The following is a 17,232-nucleotide window of genomic DNA, read 5'->3' on the forward strand; positions in this document are numbered from 1 at the left end:
CCACCTTTAACCACTTAGCAGTCTTCTCCATTATCAGGAGTGGTGTACAAGATACAATAAACCAGATTAAGAAGCTGTTTTTAGAGATACATATTTAGTGAAATTTGTGTAAGGTTTAGTAATATCAGCAGTTTCAGATATCCGCTGAGTGTGAAAATGGTAAGGAGGTGCTCTTGTGCTTTGTGGAAAGCAAAGAAATATAGGACCTAGAAATCTGGTGTATTCATTTATGAATTGAAAGCATCCTGTGAAGTGACAATGGTGGGAGCCAGGGAAGATGTGGTTTCATTGAATGCTAATAATTTCTTTTAATTATATCTCAGCTTAGGGATACGATAAATAAGTGACTAGGAATTTGGGTAATTGTTCCGCTTTCTGGAAACTGAAATGGGTCAGATTTCCAGAGTTTGGATTATTTTTTGTACCTTTAAGGACCTGTACATCTCTAGGTATTTCAGCAGCCATTCAAGTATACTTCAATTCAGTTCTCTTCTTAGTCTTTTCTTCATTCATCTAGTCCTGCCTGATGCCTCTTCTTTCTTGGTAAAGCACACATGCTAGAAGCAGTACTTGGTGACAAAATGATCTTCTTGTTTATTTGCCCTGTTGATGTGGGAAATTTTAAGAGTTTCAATGGTAAATATAGCATGCTGTTCTTTAAAAGAATCTCTGAGTCATGATGAATATTAAATTTTAAACTGATATGACAAAGGATACCTAGAATATTTTTTTTATTTTATTTTCAATTTCTTGAGACAGTTGTGTCACGTTCAGCCTTGACCCGCAAGGATGACGCAACACCAGAGCTCTTCCTGCTAGCAGTCCTTAAAAAGGCATGGGCTACCAACCCCGGATTGCCAGGTGGGCACTGCCCATAGGTCCACGCATATGCAAGCAGCTGACAATCATTGCATGATAATAGCATGAGTCAGGCCTTAGCCACAATAGAAGTTAATTATCACAGAGAGCGCTCGCTTTCTGGATCGCGGAGGGCGGGAGCCAGTACCATCAGGTGTGGCTCCACGCAGCTCTCTACACAATTGCTGGTATGAGTAAACATTGTTTTGTGTATTTTGGAGAGAGTATTTAAAATGACATTGAATTTAGGTTGGGTGGTGGGATATCATCTGCTCCACAGAGAATTTGACTAGAATAAGGACAAAGGAAGGGGGCGATTGTCCCTGAAGCTTTTGTCCACACCTCACAGCTTGATGGGGATATCTCATCTCATTGCATTTCCATCTATTGGACAGAGATTGATGCCATCTCCAGTGTTGATCCTTAAGTCTTCAGCCTGAGACTAGATCAGTCTATCTGCTTTCTTCATTCTCTAGCTGGCCCCTTGTGAAATATAAAATTTTTCAGTGTATCAAGTCACTTCTCCATGTAAAGTCTCTATTGCCTCTGTATCGTTCACAACAAATATGGAGAATATCTGTATATTTAGTGGTTGGCAAAGGATGCAATACAAGAAACAGAAAATGAAAGCAACTCATACAGTTAAGAAAAAGAAGCAGATACCTAATAAGAAAACCTCCTGAGAACACTTTTCAGACCAGAACAGGGCTTATGGTATCAATTATTAGTTTCCCTGTAAACCTAAATATTGGATTATTAGATATTTATTAAATATGAACAGTGAAGTTACTTTGAACTTCAATAAAGTGGGTTGTGAGCACAGGATTGTAAACTTCCTATGGAAAGTTAAATCTTTCATCTTTCCTTGTCTTCTCTGGGAATAGTTTTATATTTATATAATGATGTTTGATTGATACCTATAGAACTTTAAGATGTTTTTGATATATTCTAAAGATCATATTGCTCAATTAAAATGCTAAATTTATTAAATAATGATTAAAAACTAAACAGGAAAACATCAAGAAATTTTTCTCCTTTCTGTTTAACAGCCTACAAAAGTATATCTCATTAAAGAGTATGTTTCTAGAATTATACCTGGAAACCTTCAAACACCAAGTAATGCAAATCAAAAGCACTGTTTTGGAAGAATTCTCCAATCACACTTCTCTTGACAACCCTTGAACTCAGTAAGAAATTACAGGAAACAACAACGTGCAGATGACTACTGCGCTTCAGAACTGAGTCCTAGGCAGAGAAAGCACAGGAGAAAAGCCCTCTACTTACACAACAGGGAAAGGCAAATTGTGCCAGCTAGGTCAGTGTAGCTATTGCTTCAATTTGTAAATAGACTTTTGTTTTTAATACATTTATGCTCATTTTTTTTACATATTATCTGTGCCTACTTTTGTGGTAAGTAGAAGAAGAGAGGAGAAGACAGAAACTGCTCCATAAATTCACTTTCATCTGCGTTGGTTCTGCTAAATTTCAATCAGTCGTAGCCTCAAACATTAGAAACACAAGGCCAGCAAGAACACCCAACAGGCGAAGGTGCTTGCTACTATTCCTAGTCATGAGTTCAGTTGCTGGAAGCTATCTGATAGAGGGAGAGAACTGACTCCCATGAACATGGGCACATGCATACACTTCCACCATCACCCCTACAATAAGTAAATAATTTTTTTTTAAAGTTGAAACACAAGATTAAATCTTGCAGTGTCTGCTTCTGCTTTTTTTCCTCCCCAAATGCCGAATGATCGGAAATTGAATTTGCTCTTACAAAAACCAAACCATGAACTTAAAAAGAAATCCACAAAATCTAGACTATTCACGGAAATATGGTTTTGGGGGAAAGGTAATATCTCCCATTAACAAGACAGCTAGAATTTGCCTCTAAGGACAGCAGCCAAGCCATCAAGTTGTGCATATCTATCTGGAAGCAATGGCTGGTTTAGCAAATAATGTTTGTATAATTAAGATTTATCACATCCTCTGACAACTGCAAACGTTTATCAACTCTAACACAGGAAAATGCTCTGAGTTCCATAATGTTAGAAACATTACATTCTTTTTGCTTTCATATGGAGTTCATTGGTCAAATGCAATAGTTATTTTAATCTAGATTTCCAAACTTACACTTCCATTCATGAGTTGATTGTTATGCCTTGCTCTAAAATGTTTCTCTCACATTTTAATATATATAACTTCAATTTTATTTGGAGAATTGGTTTTTGAGAGGCATGTTTGAGAAACTGAGAATATACAATTGGGTTGTCACATCCAATCCGTGTCTCCACCTATGTCAAGGCATATGAATCAGTTCCTTGATTTGGCATCTATTGCTGAAAGTCAAAAGCTTGTGCCTCTCTGATTATTATTGAAGCAAAGGGAGTCATGAGGCTATTCCAGTCATGGTAGAGAAGACAACTTGTTTTGTCCTATGATATGATTTTTCAGAAGGAGCATAATTATACACTACATTACATACTTCTCCAGGCTGTTGTAAACAGGGAGATCTCTGTGAATTTAGAAATAACTGTAATAACACAAATTTTAATGATTGACAGACATGAGCCAAAATGTAATCATGAGAACATGGCTTCAATTTCATATAAAAGTTTTTTATTTATTGAAAATATATTTCTTGGAATAAACACTTGTATGGTAAATGAATACATAAACCTTTAAAAATAAAAACAAAAGAAAAGAAAAAATGCAAGCTTTCTTCCAGATAAGTAGTTTCTTTTTAAGTTATTTTCTTCTGTTAATTTTGTGAGTTTATATCTACAATCTTGAATTAAGAATAGTTCTTTTCATTTGCCTCATTTTCAAGCAGTCTAGAAGTAATAATTTGAAGATTGCCCTATAAAGAATATGAATTGAACTAAGGTAGAACTATTCAGGGGACTTCAATCAGCTTTTCTAAATGTAATGATCTGATTTGTCTTGTGACATAAAAGCCACACATTCAAATGCTTTATACCTGACAGCGTTTTATAGTAATCTAGACGCAGCGGTCTATAGTAAAACACAGGAAGCTTAAATCAATACTGAAATGTTTACTTACTTAATTCTCAAAGGTCAATGCAATTAAGCTAAGGCTGGCTTGCATAGCTGCAGTGTATGAATTTTGCAAGGTCAGAAAGACCACCAGAAAGTATGTTTCATTATGTGCTTGGTTGTAATGTTTATCAAATGCTACCACTAAGCATTCTTCACTGGAAGCATCTCCTCAACTCTTGCCTTTCCCTCTCCAGATAAGTGAGACATTTTCTACTCTCTTAAAAACCACAGGAAACTTTCTGCCTCCCTCCCTCGTCCTTTTCTTCTATCTTTCCTACCTGCCTGCCTCTTGTCTTGTTCCGTTATTATATACTGGTCTAGACCTTGTGAACTCAACGCATCCTCCTGCTTAACCTCCTCAGTAATTGGAATTAGAGGTTTTTAATATTGTGCTTCATTCACATAAAAAGGTTTTTCTACTGTACACAGCCACTTTCTGGCTGGCTTATGATGATAAAATACTGTAAGATAATAGCATAAGTTATACCTGTACGGAGTACCAAATATCTGTATGATGGAAATTCTATGCGAAAACTTTTTAGAATCTCTAAAAATTGTTTTATATGTAGATGAAGAAGATCCATGCACCAATCTAGGACTGGTAATTATTTGATAAGCTTAAAAGCTTGAAAGCAAACAACACTCAGCAAACAAAAAGAACTTTATTTGGGAAAATGCTGTTCTATGTTATACATCTTTCCGTAGGATTCTCTTGAGTCTTTAAGCAAAGAGAACTTATTTTCCTTGATTTTTACTGGTTTTTGTCATAAACAGGAATTGCAGAATTAAATACTTATAGTGCCTCTGCAAACTATGTAGTAAGGTCATTTTATTTCCCTACTTTGAAATGTCATTTGAAGTGATTGATTGCCAACGTTTGTCTTTAGCCAACTTTTTTCATTATATGAGAGTTTGAAATATATAATCAATAGAGTATATAAAATATAATTTATCAAGAGTTGTGTACCTTTAAATTAAAATATAAAGACTGGGAGACCCTAGCATAACTATGAAAAATTCATAGGTGTAAGATAAGAGGAGCGGTTCAACTGAAACAATGACAACAACCTTCCAGCATGTATGATTAGAATATTCATTAGCTGTTAGGATAAGGAAGTACTGGACCGGCTTCTTGACACTGCAGAAACTAAAAATACAGTGTTTTTGGCAATCAAAGTTTTAGCAGAGTGCAACCTAACGTGTTCATCTTTAAGTTTTAAGTAAGAATGCCTACACTAATGATTAAGAGGATTGAAGGGAAAGTTATAAAAGGAAACTGTTTTTAGGGGGTATGCTGTATGTGTTGAAAATTGTGGGGTGTAAGCTCTTGTAACTACCTTTATTTTACCTGTCAGAAACACTAGTGTAAATCAAGTGAAGGCAAGTGCACTAAAGTTTGTGTGATGTCTATATAACATACAAATATAAGAATTGTTCTGACTTTTCAGTGTTTTCAAGCTGCCGTTTTTGTGTGTGTGTGCACTCTGGTCTTCATTTTTAAACAAATCATGTTGCTTGCTACCACATGACTGAAAATAATGAGCAGCAGCAGATATTGAACTTTATATAACATTTATTAATATAAACCAGGACCCTGAATGAAAGCAATAATTATAGCAGTGCCACTAATGAGGAAATATTTTAAGTGTTATGGATTTAATAGCACACAGACCTTGGTTGACACAATTTAAAATGACAGATAAAATTTAAAGAGTTATATTTTACATTTATGATCAATAAATTATCAGTAGTTGTGTCATGTAGAACCTAATCATTAATATCGTTTCAAAACCTCGGTCCTAACATAGGACACTTAATGCTTTATATCTAAAACTAATTTTCCTTGAAATGTGCACCCATTTCCATCCCTGGGAACCCACAGGACCTCCCTGGGAACCCCAAAGGCCACTCTGACCAGGGAATCAAGTAGACTAACTAATCTCTCTCAATGCCCCTAACTCCCAGCCCCAGAACTCATTCCCAGTTCTTTAGTAAGCTATCTATTGTGGCTTCTCATCCGCTGTCCACATTCCTAGCTGACTAAGCAGATCGTGGTGGGATCCCCTTTTCCCCCTACCTCTTCTGGAATTCCTCAGCCCCACTTCTACCAGATCCCCATTTTTATATGTCAGCTCCCAATATATAGAAACATATTTTACCTAAAACCCTCAGCAGACATGCCCATCCGGATCCCAGAAGAATTTCCTATCAGACAACACATGGTTACAATACTCTCCTAAGACCCAAGGAGGGCAACAGAAACCACAGGACAAAACATTCACCCCAAGAAGATAAGACCAGATATCAGAACATAGAATTACCATCTTCTCAGTCCCTAATTCTATAATTCATAGAATCACAGATGTTAGCTATAAAGTCAGTTACTAGAGGAACAGTTAGATCTACTTAGGAAATGGGAATATAACAGTAAGTTATGGATGGATGGGGTGACTGTAATGGGAGGCTCAAGTGGGGAGGGGAAGGGAAAAGGAGAGACTATGAGGAGAGATAGCTAAAATTAAGGGCTACGGAAATCGAATGCAGTAGACATTTGCTAGAATATCTAGAGAGATGAATGTAATCTAAATGAAATTGCCAAAAAATGGAGAAAACCGAGCCCCTGACTGCATATTATCTTGTTACCAAATGAATCTTCTCATACCAAGATTGGGTTACATCTAATAAGTTGTTGGCAAAGGATTCCCATGTGAGTCCCCAAACAACCCACCCTATTGCAACCTATAGAAGACTATAGGTTGCTCTTCACAAACTGACAGTAAGTCCTCAATGCTGAAGACAACATCTACAAAACTCATTGGATCAGGAGTAACACGTCTATAAAATGCTTATTATGTAAAGGATGCAATGCAAATCTTTATGTATACTGTTCTCCCAAATTCTCAGAGGCAGACTGTATTATTGTTTTTATTGCTATTACATTACAAAATGTATAGCTCAATTAGAAACAATAAATAAATAAAGTTAAAAAGCAATTGCAATCAGTAGTAGCTGAAATTGTAGTACTTTATAGAAGGCAAACCTGGCTTTTAGAATGTAATTTGTCTAATGGTGTAGTGTATATATGCTATTAATTTTTTGTTAATTACTGTTATGCTATGTCTATAGTTTGTATCATTATGGTACAAATGAGCCTTTGTATTGTTTTCAGTTTTCACCAAAATTATACCATACTCTCCATGAATGGGCTTTAGAGTTTTGAAATTGCAGTATGAAAAAAGAAAAAAAATACTTTTTGTACATTTTCAAATTTCAGCCTCTACAAGTGGAAGACTTATAGAAGGTCCTTACTTAAGGAAAAATTCTAGAATAAGCCCTGAAATAGTCAATGTGGAAAATTATTTTGGAGGATTACTATAAAGATCACCACAAATCTGGATGTAAATATGAATGGTGTACTTTGAAAAAGTATACTACTCCCAGTATGACTGTATTGGACATCTCTAAAGCATAAATTATTTCCTTGTAGAATTGGACTGAAGAGTGGGAAAAATGCTAGAGCTTAAAGAAATATTGTTACAGTTACGAAGGGTTGCTTGCTCTCTCTCTCTCTCTCTCTCTCTCTCTCTCTCTCTCTCTCTCTCTGTGTGTGTGTGTGTGTGTGTGTGTGTGTGCAAGAACAAGTTCACATAAGGCTGCAAACAAAAAGAAATCGACATTTCATGAATGAAAAAACAATTCTTGGTAGTATGAGTGTCAGCTTGTCATATTTCATAGGAAAAAGGATCAATTGCATAAAAGTTCTGGATGTATTAAATGATTTCTGCTGGGACCTGAGTCACATAGGACTGGTAGACATAACTTTTAGGACATAGATGCTGCCTGTGTGACAAAGCATTGTGATTTGGGGGTCTTTCCATGCTTTCATAGTGAACCAATAGATGTTTGAATAATGAAAACACAGTATGTTTGCACCATGGTGCACTACTTAGCCTTAAAAACAGACTTATTTTCATTTGCAACATTATACAAATTTCTGCAGGTCATTACACAATGAGAAAGAAGCCAGGCTCCGAAAGGCAAATACCATGTGTTCTCATTTCTATAAGAAAGCTAATACAACAAATCCCAAAGAAGCAAAAAGAAGAATAGTGCTTGCCAATTTCTGGCAGGGTGGGATTTGGGGAAGATGATTCAAAGGTAGAAGGACTTTAGCTACTTGATGCAAACACCTTGAGGACAAATTTCATATTAATGCACCTTAAAGGTGCCCAGAAGAACTTCTGTCCACTATCTTTGTGGTGCAAACTGAGCATGTTCAGAATTATTCGTCAGCCTTATTATTGTTGTTAACATAGACTACATGGCCTTAGGCTAACCATACTCCTAAATGTGTCCACTGTCCTTAACAATGACCTTAAACTGAGCATGCTCATAGAGGTACTCTCTAATTGAGCATGCTTTAGAATGTATCCATTCCCTAAAGGAGTACATATTAAAATCACTTTTCCATGTGAGTGTATATTAGTTTCTTGCATAAAATCTTCAGGCTTCCATTGTTTAAGGAGAACATTGCTTTGAAAATGATTCCTGCACTCTCCCATCGGGGGCTTTGCACTCACCAAGATGCAAATCCATTGAGTTTGTTTATAAAACTTCCATTACACAAAATGAAGAAGGTTTTTGGTTTGTGATCTACTGAACATCAAATCCAGTAAATCCTATGTGCATTTCAAAACCTAGAAGATAAATTTCTAGTGTTTTTACTTTAAAAACTTAAGTAATTAGAATCATGGGAATGATTTCGGATTGATTTAAATGTTCCATATCATATTTGGGAATCAGAACTTCACATTGTATCCCATACATACATGAAGCCATAATATGTCAGATATAATTAAAATGAACTGCATATTTTAAAAACAATATTGTATAATGAAATTTATATAATAAAAGATCTTTGTAAACTTTGTAAAGGCCCATTGAAATCACCTCTTTTTATTGCTATTAGAAACTATGCAAACAACTTGTGCTTACCTGTGAGAAGAAATAAATTGTCTCTACGTTGCTTTCTTCCTAGGATTCTGCAGTTCTATGTATTTTCTTTCTCTTGAGCACAGTAGAGGCTCCGTGTGCACCGTGTCTCTGTTATTTTGCCTCTATTCCCTAATGACTGACACTGCTTCTAAATTAACCTCATTTTTCTTTGATACTTTTTGTGGAAAATCAAAACTCTATCTTCCTCTAATGCCTATCACTGCTTCTAAATTAACCTCATTTTTCTCTGATTTTTAAAATAAACTGCTTTCATAGTCAGATTTCACCATGGCTGTCAAATGGCTTGCAAAGAGTTACCTATTTACTAGTACATTGTATTTATTATACTGCAGTAACCTGATTCTTTCTAGTTGCATTGCCTGGAGGATAGACATTTGTGTTCATCTCATGCAGCAAAAAAGCGAGAATTCCCAGGAGCTCCATACAGTACACAGACTCTTATACTGAGACAAACAAATAAGGGAAGATGTATTATTCAGAATACAATAATGTGTCAGTGTGCAAAAGAGAAAACTTGAATCAACAGAATGAGATTCAAAACAGAGCCTATCAACTGACAATTCAAGCAGAAACTCATGAAAATGCTGAGTGGGATATTGCCTGATCTTCAGAACCTGTGTTGACTCTTCCTATTCACTCATAAAGGCTTGTGGTAGCATGTCATTCATGCACATACAATATAGCTCTAAAAGATATTCTATCCTGAGTACTGCTGTATCAAAACTAACAATATTATATAATATCATAATAGTACTCATTTTATATTAGTCAAGACATGATAATATCAATACGTCAAATAAGTGTATGTTATATATACATATAAGCTACACCGATGAACAAAATGATACTTTTTAAAGCACTGCAAATTATGCAGAGAAGACCTTTGGATGACGTTAATAGTTTAGATATAGTTTTAAAGTAAACTGCTAAATAATAGCTTCTATACAAGCGAACATAGATGAAAAAACATATGTAGCAGTATCTGAGTGTATAAGCTCCAAATTGTATCATTTCAGAAGATCAGGCCATCTACAGTCGACACGTTAGCAGAATAAGCATATCATTCCAGGTAATGGCCTAAAACCACTCCCTCTGTAAAGATCATCACTTGAGGTGAGCTACAACACTTTTTTTTCTTTTTTTTTATTTACATGATGTTTTTTTTTTAAATATAATTTTTTTTATTGAAAAAAAAAGATTTCCGCCTCCTCCCCACCTCCCATTTCCCTCCCCGTCTCCCTTTTCCCCCCTCCTCCCTCTCCTCTCCCCCTCACCCCCACTCCTCTCCCCCTCCCTCTCCAGTCTGAGGGGCAGTCAGGGTTCCCTGCCCTGTGGAAAGTCCAAAGTCCTCCCCGCTCCATCTTGGTCTAGGAAGGTGGACATCCAAACTGGCTAGGCTCCCACAAAGCCAGAACATGAAGTAGGATCAAGACCCAGTGGCATTGTCCTTGGCTTCTCAGCAGCCCTCATTGTCCGCCATATTCAGAGAGTCCGGTTTTATCCCATGGTTTTTCAGTCTGATTAATATCTTGCATATCACCATAGAACCTTCATCTGGAGATGGATGGAGATAGAGACAGAGACCCACACTGGAGCACTGGACTGAGCTCCCAATGTCCCAAGGAGGAGCAGAAGGAGGGAAAATATGAGCAAAGAAGTCAGGACCACGAGGGGTGCACCCACCCACGGAGACAGTGGGGCTGATCTATTGTGAGCTCACCAAGGCCAGCTGGACTACGACTGAACAACACTTTTTTTTTAACTGACTAAGATGTTCCATGGGCCTAATGTGACCTCACCATTTTAGTCTAGTATTGCTCATTTTTATATTTTTGACTGTTCTAGATATTCTTGGAGCTCAAGTTAACTGTTTAGACTTTATCAGAAGGAATTGTTGAGTTCTACTGACTTATAGCACCAGACAGAAATCATCTTAGATGACAGCTCCAAGCTGTAAGTTGGTCACGGATTCAGTCCATACAGAGAAAAGCTCCGAGGCACAGGCATATATAGGGCAATGACTTGGCTGGGCTGTCCAGAGATGGGAACAAGTAATACTGGAAGACTGGAGAAAGAGAAGTCTGAAGAAAATACATGATAGAGGACGACTGGGAGTGGACCCAGAGTATCGGAATGTTCATAGTTCCAGTTAGCATCTATCAGAGACTATCTTCCAGAGAAGAATATTATCACTCAGATAGAGAGTACTCAGTCATTCCATCAGTTAAGAGTGAGTGCTTGCTGTTCAGTCATGAGGACTGGAATTCATACCCCAGAAGTTAGTTCTACTGGCTCATAATTACCTGTAATTCTATCTCTAAGGTATCTGACACCCACCCTTCTTTTGGTCTGGTCAAACACACACACACACACACACAAGAACATACACCAATACAGACATGTACATGCCAACAAACACAGATACAAACAAAAATAAACTATGCTCACCTTACTAGACCTGGATGGAGGTGGGTGGTCCTTGGACTTCCCACAGGGCAGGGAACCCTGATTGCTCTTTGGGCTGACGAGGGAGGGGGACTTGCTTGGGGGAGGGGGAGGGAAAGGGGAGGCAGCGGTGGGGAAGAGACAGAAATCTTTAATAAATAAATAAATATTAAAAAAATAAAAAGCTACACCAGAAGAGGGATGGAAAGATAATAAAATCCTAAAAGTCAGGGAGTTTTCTGTTAAGTTTTGCCTTCTTATAATATCAGAAGCTACACCAATGAAGTCTCTCTTCAATGACCATCCAGATATGAGCGGAACAAGGAGAATAGCAATGGACATGCCAAAGTGAACAGGGGGAAGGCCCATGAGGCTTCAACCCTACAAAAAGAACTATAGACAAATAGGAAAGACTGAGGGCAGAAGAGGTGATCTTTCCCAGGGAAGAGCACACCAATTGTTTGTCCACTGACAAACAGTCATCCCTAAAAACACACATACAACTAACATTCTCAGGACTGAGCAGATTGTATTTAGGAGTATATATCTATAGATACAAATAAATACATACAATAATAATTAATGGGGAAAAGGCCATGATTTTGAAGGAGAGAGGGGAGTGGCATATGGGAAAATTTGGAGAGAGGAAAAGAAAGGGAGAAATAGCCACCAGTGCTTTCATGGGTTACTTCTCCATAAAGTACTTTCTCTAGACCCTAGAAAGGAGATTTCTGCTTCCATGAGACAGATCTTCAGTCAGTTCCCCCTACATGACGTCATAGCTTCACTCAGTGAGCAACAGACATGTCATCACTAGTAAGATCGTGATCTCAAGTCTAGAGTTACAAGCCTTCTTCTAGACATTTCTATCTCATCTCTAGAGGTAGCAGCTATTCCTTATGCCTGGGATGACTATGACTGAATTTCCTAGGGTTCTCTTTATTCAATACTACTCAAACACCCATTAAAAGTTAATAATTTCTTATATTAAACTTTTTCTGTTAGAATCACAGTTGGAAGCAGGCCAGGGACTCCTCTGCGAACCCAGAAGAGTCTCCCAGGTTTAATTCCCAGTACCCACATGTCTCACAACCAACTTGTAACTGCAGGTCCCGTGGATTCAGTACAGTCTTCTGGCCTCAGTGAGCAAAAGACACACAAGTGGTCCACAGTCATACGTGCAGGTAAAACACTCAGGCACACAGAATAAAAATTAATAATATTAATAATTTTACACCTCATGTTATCCTGCCTCAGCTTCTTAGTACTGCAATGTTAGGGTGAGCCACTATTACACAATTTAAATCCAATCCATTAGAATGTCTGTGCAAGTGCTCTAAGCCATCCACAGCTGCCTTCTGTTTCTTCCTTAATCAATGGCAGCTGCATGTTTGAAGTCACACAAGTTAGAACGTTGCAAATGATTCCTCATAATGCTCTTTCTATGACTAACCCTAAACAAACAACAAGCAAGGAATGCTGGTTTCTACCATTGTCGTCTCTTCCTTTCTACTCTGCTTCCCCTACCTACAATCGCTGGTTTTTAACCAGGTATCCCTGTGTTCCGTTTCTGCCGGAATCCTGAGGAAGGGAGCTCCCAAGAGTGAACCGAGTTAGCAAACAGGCACAGTGGAGGAAGAGGAAGAGAAGCTGTGGCCTGCGGGTGACTTCACTGTCTCAAGAGAAATGAGGAGCACGGCACAGCGACTGGCACTCCCCAACTACACCAGAGTCATTCGTTGAGTAAATAAATGCAGACCTGCCTCTTAAGGCAAATGCAATCAATGGGGGACCTAATTTATTTAAGTGAGAACAAGAAGAGAGAGTCATAGTGAGGTATACTTCTTCAAAACACTGTCTGGGAATAAAACATTTGCTAGGACCCTGCCAATGATATGGAATTTGATATCGTTTTATCTTTCATGTTGGCTAATTGAACCTTAAACTTCTTTATGACCATGAGCATATTAGAAAACAAGTAGTCAACATTTATGATCTATATCTCTCACAGACACACATTCCTGGATATTTCTGGGGCTGGTTAGTATAAATATAGTGTTTTGGTGTACTTGTTTATTTGACACTAGAAATATATCACAGAATAGAGGAAGAATAAAAATCTATGGAAGGAGAAAAATGTGAGCTATTATTTTTAAAACCCAACAGAAATATCTGTTGCAAATTCCCTCATGTTTATCTCCAATCTGTAGGCACTTTTATTTAAAAAATTTATTTAAAAAATAATTACATTAAAGAACTATATTTTATTACAGAAAGTAAGTAATTTAGAGTCACAAGTTTAATAAAAATAATGATTTTCTGTTAAGACTACCGTAGTTCACATAAAATTAATGTTGATAAGATGGAATTATAGTTAGACAAATGCTGAACTATTCTTAGGGAATGCTGGTTGCTTTGAAATTATCCATTCTTCAAATGTGAAAACACCTAACCGCAAGAGTTTATTGCTTTCTAGGTCTGTGTCTTTGGTTGCAATTGTCATTGTCATCTTTATTGATATACAGAAAGATGAATTCTAAATACCACCAGGAGGTTTTCAGAAATAATGATATGACTTTAACAGAACAGTGGAACATAAATTTTACTAAAAGTATATACTGAGGTTTCTTAGCCATGATGGGTTAAAAAAAAAACTCTTTCCAGAAAAAAATCTTTTATTATTTATATGAAACTTTTGGAATCAGCTAGAATATAGTGATTGGGACTAAAATATCATGCTCTTTATTTCTGCTCTGGATAGAAGCCAAACAACAGTAATTGCTTCTATGCATTGCCTAGAAGCAGGTGACTCGCCATCTGGACGTGTGTCCTCCACTTCAGTGAACAGGCCTGCTGATAAAATGCTGTACCCATGGCCTTCAGGCAAAGGATGGCAGGGGAGAGAATACAGTGTTATGATCCTGATAATGACTTCCTTTTCCTTTAGGAATTTAGTGCCCCTTGCATTTGGGGACAATATGAAAGAAAAAAAATCCTGGACAGGAGATTGAAAGGTGGTTTATGTCCCAGAAGTTCAAGCTCTGATTGCTGTTGAATGTTTCTGGATTTTCTGATTTTAATTCAAAGTGTTATCATAGTTATAGCCTCATAAAAAATTGTTGGGTAGCAAGCTAACCCTACCAATATGGATCCTGAAAGGGAGCGCTATGTTCAACAATGGGAGATAGATACTTTTCCTATCCAATGTAATTGTGTAGGCCAAGCCAGCAAACTCAAAGTTTCACTTCAACAAACCTTTCATTTTCTTTCTATGTTTGTTGTAACAAGCCATTTCCGGAAATCTCTACCTTTTCTCTCCTCAAATCAAGGAACATTACATTCCTGGTTGTCTTCCTGTCTATCTGTGACTTATATACTTTCCCCTTTATGTGCAATTTCTTAATCCAATTGGTTGGACTCAGCTGACATTCACTGTGAGGACAGTCACTGGTTGCCTTGTAGCTATTACCTGACAAGGCTGTAATTAGTTGCGCCATTTTACACCTGCTTTCCCAGCTGGGGACTGTGTTCTGCTATACAGTGATTTGTATCAGAACTGAAAGGGTCTTATTTCAAAAGTGAGCTCCACTGTATCCAGAAATAATGTAAAATTGTACTCATTCCACATGGTAGAGATCTGACAGCAAGGAAAATACATTCATTCTTCCTTCGAGTCATTCTTATTCATATAAATGTATCTTTCCTCTACCATTTGATTCTTCTGACAGTCTTAGTGAATGGCATCTAATGGAGAAACCCAAATTAAATCTTTCTGTGTTGATAGCTCCTTGTTTATTAAATAAGCTTGTTATTACAAAGATGCTTCAGGTAGGGTGGCTGTTCATAATATTTACCATAAGAAGTGGAACTACCCAATAGGAATATGTCTTTCAAATAAATCAGCAGATAACTTTGATAACCCTACTTGCAAAAATATTAATATACCAAGTTAATCTTCTTCAAGTATGGAAGATGTAGATTGTGTGTTTGTTTAACACCTGATGTTTCTAGTAATTTTCCCAAAGTGTTGGCTGCCTATAAAGGAATGTGGTCCAGAAAAATGAAGTAAGTTTTTCCCAGTGAACCCTTGATACTAAAGCAGAGTGCCTCACAACTTACCTGATCTGCAAGACGTTTTATTACAAATAATCTATCTTCAATTAGAAGCATAGATGGGAACATTTGTGTGTGTGTGTGTGCATGTATGTTTTCCTTCATGTATGTCTGTGAACCACGTGTGTGCAGTACCTGAGGAGACCAGAAGAGGACAATGGGAACTGGAATTATCGACAGTTGTGAACCATAATGTGGGGTGCTGAAAAACAAACCTTTGTCCTCTGGAAGCATAGTCATTAGTAAAGGTATTTTAGTATAGATTTGAATACAGGCTTAAGAAAAGGAAAGAGACATACAGGCTGATGTGGAGAAGTGTACACCTGAGGACATAAGTGTGGGTTTCTCTACGAGAGACTTCTATTTCTTTTTCTAATAGGTTTTTTTTTTTTTGTAGGCTGGCTTACTGAGATTAGTTCATGTAAAACTGATATTTTTCTATAACAGATATAGAAGAATCAGAAGTAATAGTAAGTTCCAACAAATACTATATAAACATACAGTTACTGATCAGGCTGGCCAGACAGGTCATCCTTAGAAGAAGTATTAGAACAGTGGTGTTTTAGGTAAGTGTCTGGAAGCAATCAGTTACCTCTCTTTAAATCAATTATTTGTACCAACAACACCATTTGTAGACCTAGGTATTGATTCAGAGCTCTTAACTGCAGAAGTAGTAAGGTCTGAAAGTCCTTCTAAGTAAGCTTTTATTTAGATGATAAAATCACATTTAATCCCAGGAAATTAATATTCAGAAAAATCATTCACAATTTTAAATACTTCCCCCCCCTTGTGAACTTGATCTGAAAATTCCTGTCACTGCCTTTCTGTCCTTTTCTCCATATCTGTTGTTTTCTCTTTTATCAGTATTGAGAAGCTTGTCATCACCTTTACCATGGCATCATTTCTTTGCTCCTAAGCAATCCCATACACCATTTTCTCTCCTAGTCTGTGCTTCCAGCTGTCCATCTAGCTTAGACTCTCAGTAGTACATCAATCCCAACTTCCTATAAAATTCTCGTCCACCCAACTTGTCTTCCTTTCTCCAGATAGTCCCATTCAGGCTGCCAGACTCCTTTTTAGCATTTTCCTGTCCTGTTCAGGTGGCACTCCTGTGCCCCTAACTCTGTATTAACTCTGCCCCTAAATCTGCATTCAACAACATCCACAGTCTATTAACAAATTGCCCTTTCTTTACTTCTGTTGGTCCACTCTGAATATTATCTACTTATGTTTACAGATACTTTTGATATATTTTGTTATTGTTTTTCCACAACGTGAATGCCACAAGTATTCCTCTATACCAGTTCTATTCAATTCCTGACATCTTTCCACCTTGTGATTATTTTCTATGTTTATCTATCTGCCCTGAACAACTTCATGTCTCTAAGTAATAACTACAACACAGAAAACCATATGCATACACAAATGGTACTCATCTATGATCCAACAACATATCTTCTATTTTTCTTTTTGTTTCATTTCTTTTCATGTCAAGTATTCCCTTGTTAGTCTATGTAAAATTTGTCTTGACAATTAAACTAAAATCTTCTAGGCAAGTATCTTTAGAGTATCTGGAAAATGGCCATTGTAGAATGAAGGCTCAATAAATCTATGCTGAATATACTATTTCTTTTGAATTTTGAGAACTGCATGCTTATTGCAATTCTGGATAATGGAACTTCTATTATACTATTAAATAATCATAAAGACTGTTCCCTTCTGTGAAGCACTTGGTTATAT

The sequence above is a fragment of the Alexandromys fortis genome, unplaced genomic scaffold (assembly GCF_014885135.2).
Source record: "Alexandromys fortis isolate MF-2015 unplaced genomic scaffold, M_Fortis_MF-2015_v1.1 scaffold_43, whole genome shotgun sequence".
Taxonomy (NCBI): Eukaryota; Metazoa; Chordata; class Mammalia; order Rodentia; family Cricetidae; genus Alexandromys; species Alexandromys fortis.